The sequence below is a fragment of the Urocitellus parryii genome, chromosome 3 (genome assembly GCF_045843805.1).
Source record: "Urocitellus parryii isolate mUroPar1 chromosome 3, mUroPar1.hap1, whole genome shotgun sequence".
Lineage (NCBI taxonomy): Eukaryota > Metazoa > Chordata > Mammalia > Rodentia > Sciuridae > Urocitellus > Urocitellus parryii.
Window position 1 is genome coordinate 219,790,260 of NC_135533.1, and position 8,064 is coordinate 219,798,323.

Sequence of the window (8,064 nt, forward strand, 5' to 3'; positions counted from 1 at the left end):
GGCCCTGGACGAAGCTGGGCAGAAGGCCCTGTGAGTCCTGCAGCCACGTGTGCAGGGGACCGAGCGGAGGAAGGTCTCCTCCCCACCAAAGCTCCACAGGGCCAGGCGGAGTACACAGTAGGTGCTCAATGAAAGCTCGCAGCGGGAGGCAGCCTGCCCACCTGGATGAGGTTCTCCTGGGCGTCGTACTTGCTCTGGAAGACCTGGCTGATGCTGGACCTCTGCTCTGTGGGCTCCGGGCTCTGCAGGTCTGCGCCCGAGCACCACGCTCACCAGGTGTCGGGGGCTGGGGAGGTCAGCACGCCTTCTCTCAACGGGCGTCCACTGGTCCCCCACACGCAGTCCCAGAACTCCAGGGGCCGCCCCACCGCTGCCGATATGAGGGCCACGCGGCCTGAGATCGGAGGAGGAGCAGGCCGCGGGCGGAGGCTACAACGAGGGCACGAGGGTGGGGAGGCCCTGCCTGTGCTGGAGCTCGGGAACTCACATGTCCTGCGGGCAGCGGCCAGCGGGCAGCAGTCAGCACAAGCTGGGGTGGATGGTGTGCCTCCACAGAAGTGGCTGCCCGGGTCCAGCTCAGCTGCAGAGACGCCGTGTGGGGCCAGGCCTCCCGCCCTCCCACCATCTCTGCGGCCCAGGCTGTGCCTGGGGAGGTAGGAAGGCCAGTGTGAGGGCGGTGGCCCTGTCCCCCGGGGCCACCAGACCTTGTGCCGGCCTGTCCCCACCGGCAGGAGGGCGTGGAGGAGAGCAGCAGCACAGCAGCCCCTCCCGGGGGAGCCCTGACCCCCGCGTCCAGCCCAGCAGCCCCCCTGCCGGTCTCCCCAGCAGCGCTGGGAGGGCCGTGGGCAGGACCCTGCGGGCAGACACGGGGATGACAGGTGTGCACCACCGCACCCAGCTCTGACGTTTGATTTTTAAGTACCTCAGGCTCCCAGAAGCACCAGGCACCTGGCATCCTGGCCACTGGGGAACGACCTGGCCACCGTGGCCGGGTGCAAGCCGCAGGCCAGTCTCTGCCACTTAGCAAGGTCCTGCTCAGAGTGAGAGTTCTGGGGAGCAGCTGGTGGCAGAGCCCCCTGGATTCAGTCCCCCCCACAGCACACAGAACAAAACCCGACTGTGACGTCAGAGTGGGGCAGCCCGGGTGTCCATCCACAGGGGAAGGGACACACGTGGCCACGCCCCTGGAGTGGCCTCAGGGCAGGAGCGAGGTGGCCCAGCCGCAGCGTGGAGGGTCCTGAGGACCTGGTGCTCCGTGACAGCCAGACACACGGGGCACGGCGTGTGACCCAGTGACAGGAGGGCCCAGGACAGGGGAGTCTAGAGTTGGACATGGCCCTGTGGGTGCAGGGCTGCTCCGTGGGACAGAGGCTGCTCATGGGGACAGGCTTCCCTGGGGGGTGACGGAATGTTCTGGAACCAGATGGGAGTCGGCTCCACAGTTCTGCTGGGGTGTGAAACGGGCGAGTTGCCTGGTGTGTGGAGCTTCTCCATCAAGCTGCTGAAGACAGAGAATGGCCCACACAGATGGGCAGAGGTGGCTCAGGGCCCAGGTTTGCCTCCTCTGTCAGCTGTCTCCACAGGGGACACGTGGGGTCCCCGCGAGGTCACCAGTTGAGCCTGGGTGGCGCCTGGTGAGCAGCAGGTTCTGGGGCAGGATGGGACCGGGGTGGGTGCAGAGCGGGACCCTGGGCTGCAGGGGGGGTAGGACACCCTCCACCAAGTGATGGGCCTTCCCGGGCAGGTGGCGGGCCGGGCCTTTGGGGCACAGGGCGAGGAAGGCCAGAGGCCCCGGGCTTGGTGGTGGTGTCCATCTCTCTGGAGCCACGGGAAGGCCACCCTGCCCCTGCACAGTCGGATGCCCGTCCTGGATGGTGACCAGCGGTAGGACCCTGCAGAGTCACCTCACCTCTCTGGTGATCTGCTCCTGCCCCGTAGAAAAAGAACAGGTCACTCTTGCCACAAAGGTGACTGGGAGGGTCCAACAAGGTCCAGAAGGCGAGGGGTAGGAAGGGCAGAGGGACAGAACAACCTCATGATCGAGGTATGGATACCGGTGACTCGACGGCCAGTGTGACTCTGCAATCTGTACAGTTAGACAAACGAGAAATGATACCCCAGTGATTCAAATGTATGAATTGCCAAGATCACTGCCACGTCATGTGTAGATTAAAAAAAAAAGATCCCCAAGGCCCAGGGCTTCCCAGGAAGGCCCCGAGTTGGATCCCCACCTCACAAAGCCCAAACCAGAACAGGCTGCCTCTTCCCATCCCACCAGCAAATCACCCAGACCAGCACACCCAGCCTCAGGGACGAGGCGGGGGGCGGGAAAGGCCCCCACGTGTGGGGCGAGGCAGCCCTCGGGGAGAACAGGCCAGATCCTCGGGTGGGGGGTCCGCTGCACTTCTGCCGATGGAGGCCCTGGACGGAGGCCCCTGCCAGGCTGCCTCCTGGGAGAGGGGACTACGGCCAGCTGTGCCTGACTTTCTTTTATCTATTTGCTTATCTGTCCACCTTTGCAGTGCTGGGGGGGACCCAGGGTGGTCTACCGGGGAGCCACCTCCCTGACAGGGTCTGGTTAAGGTCCCCAGACTGGCCTCCAACTCCGGATCCAGCCTCAGCCTCAAGGCCTTGGGAGGCAGAGGTGCACCTCCATACTCCACTTTTACCCCTAGATAACCAAAAGGCTGGGGACAATCTCAGGGACAGACCCCTCTGTGCCCCAAGAGGAGCCCAAACTTGGACCTAGGCCTAATCTAAGCCTAACTTTCACCCTTAGGATGAAAACCAGCCCTGACCTTGGGCTGGGGCTGGGGCTGAGTGGCAGAGCGCTGGCCTAGCCCGGGCGAGGCCCCGGGTTGATCCTCAGCACCAAATGACCTTGACCGTCACCCGGACCTCAGCCGTGCCTACCCCTGACCCTGACCTGCCACTCCAGCCCAAAGCACAGCCCCACCAGGCTCTCACCCAGTCCCCAGATCCCCGGGGGCTGGCAGGCTGGTTGGTGACTTGGGGGTCTCCCTGTCCCCCCTCAATGAGCAGCTGTAGACGCAGCTGGCTTTGGCCAGCAGGCACAGGGTGCCACAGGAGCTCTGTGTTGGTCCTGCGTGGGTCCCGCCAGCCCCCGGGGACAGGCAGGGACAGCCCTTTTGAGCCCCCAAAGGCCGCTCCCTCCGACTCAGGGCGCCTCCTGCCCGCCCTGGGAGACCCCCGGCCTCCCCCACCCTGCTGCTCCACGATGGGACAGGGTCCCACCTCTGCCCTGGCGCAGTCCTGCAGGGCTGGGTGGCTGGGTGGCCCTGGCCAATCACAGTCCTTCTCTGTCCCCCACCAGCCCCCTCAGCCCCCTCAGCTGGATCTCAGCACAGATGGGGGACACTGGGGGGGTCAGGCATGGCCACCCTGTGGGCCACAGGGGGTGGGACTTTCCAGGCAGCTCTGGTGACCACGACCCCCACCAGGCCGCCAGGCCCCGTGGCAGAACATAGGAAGTTGCCCCATCTCCACCAAACTGCTCCCGGCCCGCTGCCCCCCGCAGTTTCCTGCTGTGAAACAGACAGATCTGCAGGTGTGGGTGGGGTCAGGAGCCCAGGGCCCCCGCGGCCAGCAGACAGGCAAGGGGTGAGGCGCTGAGCCCAGCACAGGGCCTGGGGTGCAGCCTGGCGCTGCGTCCTATTATTTTCAAACATTTTTCTTTTTGCTGTCAGTACTGGGGGTTGAACCCAGGGGTGCTCTACCACTGAACTAGCCAGCTCTTTTTGTTTTGAGACAGGGTCTCATTCAGTTACTCAGCCTGGCCTGGAACTCGCATCCTCTGCATGGGTGCGAAGTCCCTGGATCAGAGGGAGGGGGTGTCTCGCTGTTTACACAGTTTCGTGGGGATGCAATGCACACCTAAGACCCCCACCCCGGGTGCAGTGGCTTCACACTCACACAGCTGAGTGGGCATCAGTTTGGGGATAGTCTCATCATCCCCTAAAGAAGCCCTGTGCACATGGACAGTGAGCAGTCCTGTCCGCCCCTGCCCCGCCCCACACGTCCCTGTCTGCACCCTTCTTTGGACTCTGAGCCTGGATTTGTCGGGGTGTTCGCAGCCGGTGAAGCGGCAGGCTGTGTGGCCTTTCCGTCTGGTCCTCTGAGCACCCTGTGGAGATGCTGGTCTCTGCCTGAGCTGCCAGTGCCCGGTCTCAGAGGATTACCCTGCCCTTCCAGTCTGCAGAGGTCCAGGGCACTCAGGACCGGGGCCAGCAATGTGGACCTGGAAATTGGAAGTCGGAAGCGAGTCTCCCGAGTTCAGGCTCTTGTAGTTCAAAACAAAGACAAGCAACCACATTAAAACAGGGCTGAAGACCCGAATAGACAGCTCTGGAGGGAGAATACACAGATCGCCAGCAAACACACAAAAACACGGTGACTCCCTGAGTCATGTGAAATGCAGATCAAGGCCCCGGGGGTACCCTTCACACCCCTGGGACAACTGAGAGGGAGTGCCAGGCAGGACCCCCAAAAAGTGCCCTCCTCCACTGTGGGCAGGAACGGGACCCTGCTGGCCAGCAAAACAGCCCAGGAACTTCCCACAAGAAGGGCGGAGCCCGGGACCGGGCCAGGCTGAGCTGCTGAGGCTGGCCTCAGGCTCGTGGGAGCTGGGAATACAGGTGTGGCCACTGTGCCTCACTGCTGAGGTAGGAGTGGGAGGTGGGGGTGGCCGTGCCCTCGGGGACCCTGGTTCATGTCGGGCTGTGGGGCTCCCCAGAGTGGTTCACCCCCGGAGGGGGGTCAGGTAGATTTTGGGGTCCTCTGTTCAGCCCTCGTATTGGGGTCCTGAGCTCAGGTCTCTGCTGAGCCTCCAGGTCCAGTCACCTAGCAGCATCCCCGGCACAGCCCCTGACCCTGCTCTCCTGAGTGTTCCCCCCACCTGGCCCCCCTCTCTCCTGAACCCAACAGCAGCCCACCACATTCCTGGCCAAGCTCGGGCCTCGTCTCTCCCAGGGCCCCATTTCCTTCCTGCAGACCAACGTGCCTGGAGCACAGTGCTACCTGTGGACTTGGGCCCCAGGACCATTCCTTCCCAGTTGGGTGACCTCTGGGGAGCCCCGTTCTCTGCCTCAGTTTCCCTGTCTCTGCAGAGGGGACCTGGGCGGGACCTGTCTCAAAGGACTGTGCACGCACCAGGCAGGTGGCTCCCAGGGCCCAGACTGACTTCAGACCCTCGGCCAGCACTGTGTCCACTGTGGACGTCTGCCCCTCTCCACCCTGACCCTGGCCCTCCCAGGCCCCTGGGGGTCCTGCCAGCTGCCAGGAGGCCCAGGATGGGTCCCCTCTCTCCCCACCAGGGACCAGGGACAGTCGATTGCCACACCTCCCCTCCTCCTCCTGCCTCCCGAGGGCCGTTTGTGGCCACCTTTCAACACCAGGATTCCCAACCGCCTTCCCGGCTCAGTGCCTAGACAGGCAGGGGACCGAGGGCCCAGCTGACAGATGTGCCTGACCCTCCCAGGCTGCCCGCAGGCCTCAGTTCCCTCGGGTCACTTCTCTGTCATCCACACCAGGCAGCAGGTGGGTGTGCTTGCTGACACAGGGGCCCCGTGCCCACTTACAGCCAGGAAACCAAGGCCCTAGGCTGACACCCACCATGGGTCGCGCTCTCCCTGCTGTCAATCAGAAAGACTTGAGATGTGGCTCAGAGTAACAGGAGTGAGTTCACTGACTGGATAGGAAGGGGAAGGGGCCTCTTCCAAGGGAGAGAAGGGTCCACTTGGACCCGTGAAGCTTCCAGGAAGTCCCGCTCAGGTCCACCTTGACATTCGACAGACAGTAGGGTGACATCAGACTCTCAAGTCCCCACTGCCATGGAAACTCTAGGTCACCTTGGCCCATGGAATTGGAATTTTTTTTTTTTTTTTTGGTACCAGGGGTTGAACCCAGGGGTGCTTAACCACTGAGTCACACCCCAGCACCCCTCTTTTTGATTTTAATACAGGGTCTCACTAAGTCGCTTAAAGCCTTGGAAAGTTGCTGAAGCTCCCTTTGAACTTGCAACCCCCCTGCCTCAGCCTCCCAAATCACTGGGATTACAGGCCTGTGGCACCAGGCCCAACTTCTAACTGGATTCTTTAAAAACAAACAAAAAAAACCCAGTTTTTAATTTTTTTTTTTTTTAGTTTGACGTACCTTTATTTTATTTCCTTACTCATATGCTGTGCCGAGGCAAGTGCTCTACTGCTGAGCTACAACTCCAGCCCCACTAATTAGATCTTAACCATACATTCTCACAGATTTCATGGGTAGGAGGAACTAGGCTTATCTCCCAGAGTTTCAGGATCTGGACACAAAAAATCTCCTGGGTTCCTGCCATCAACATGATCTTGGGCCTGCACTTTTCCTGCAGTGAACAGGTAATTTGCTGAGGAATGTGACGTGCCCTGTCCACTGCGGCCAGGCAGGGCTGCAGGTCAATTTCTTTTCTTTTTTTGGCAAATATTTTTTACCATGGCTTATTTGTTCGTATGTGGTGTTGAGGATGGAAGCCAGGGCCTCTCACTGCAGGCCAGTGCTCTGCCGCTGAGCCACCCCCAGCCCCAAGGTCCGCTTCTCCTTGGTCAGAAGCATGTGGGAGTCAGCACAGTGGCCCATTTTGTGGAATCATTGCCTTAACCTCGCGTTCCCACCACCTGCACCTGTCTGTTCACTAACATTATCACGCGGACATTCTTCGAAAAACGCATTTGGGTCTGAAGACAGGAGAAAACTATTGTGACTAACAGGACAGACAGACGGGGAGGGCGGAAGCCAGCAGGGTGGAGAGCGGAGAAGGGGGCCGCACACCGGGCGCCCGTGGCGCAGCCCTTCAATGGAGAGAGAACCGCGGGACTGTCAGGGCCTGTCCCTGTTGGCAGCAGGTCAGGGGCAACTGTCCAGGCACCGGCGTGCAGTGCGCGTATCGGAGCCAGGGAATAAGTGCACAGAGTGGCTCCCGCCAGGAGGGCCTGGCGACTTGGGGAAGTGGCCTTAGCTCCTCGGGTCTGCGGTGAAACGTGGGGTCACCAGCCCTCACCCCACAGGCGGTGTGCGCCGCCCCCGCACCTCCAGGCGCCGCACCGCGGTGGCTGAGGCCCCTGCAGGCCGGGGAGCTCGCCACCGGGCGAGTGGCGGGTGTCCCGCACCGGGGGCCCCCAGGAGGCGAGTGGCGGGTGCCCCGCACCGGGGGCCGCGAACTGGGCAGGGGGCGGGCGCCGGAGAGGTGGTGAGAGACAGGGCAGATGCAGACCCGCGCCCGGGGGCCCCCAGGAGGCCAGGCGGGAGCGAGCGCCCGCGAGAGGCCGCGGGGGCGCGCAGACCGGGCAGCAGCCCCGCAGCCCTGAAGCCCCCAGGCCCCGCAGCCCCCCAGCCCGGCAGCTCCCCAGCCCCGCAGCCCCCCAGCCCCGCAGCCCCGCAGCCCCCCAGCCCCCAGCCCCGCAGTCCCCCAGCCCCGCAGCCCCGCAGCCTCCCAGCCCCCAGCCCCGCAATCCCCCAGCCCCGCTGTCCCGCAGCCCCGCAGCCCCCCAGCCCCGCAGCCCCCCAGCCTCGCTGGCCGCCAGTCCCGCTTCCCGGAGGAGCGGCCGCCCGGGCAAGGGGCGGGGCTGGGTGGCCCCGCGGTGGACGCGCGCTGCGCCCCCGAGCGCGCAGACAAAGAGCCCGCGCCCCGGCCGCCGCGGGTCTCCGCGGGACCCTCCCTCCGGCCCCGCCCCCGCGGGGAGGGGCCGCGCTTTGTGCTCGCGACGCCGCCGCCCCTGCCGCCGCCAGCTCCGCCGCTCGGCGCCTGCCGCCAGGTGAGGGGGCTGCGGACGCAGGCGGACCCCACCCCGCCGCGCCCGCGACCCCAAGCCCGGGCTGCGCCGCCCTGGCGAGAGGAGCAGCCCCCGGCCTCCTCGCTGGCTCCTTGGACCCCGCTCCCGGGGCAGGGTGCCCAGAAGCCTGACTGGGAAGCCCGGCCGGGGTCGCCTCGGCTCCAGCCTGTTCCCCGGGCCGTTCTTGCGCATCCTGGCCCGACCCTTCCCCGCTGGCCACCGGGTTCCCCCAGGGATC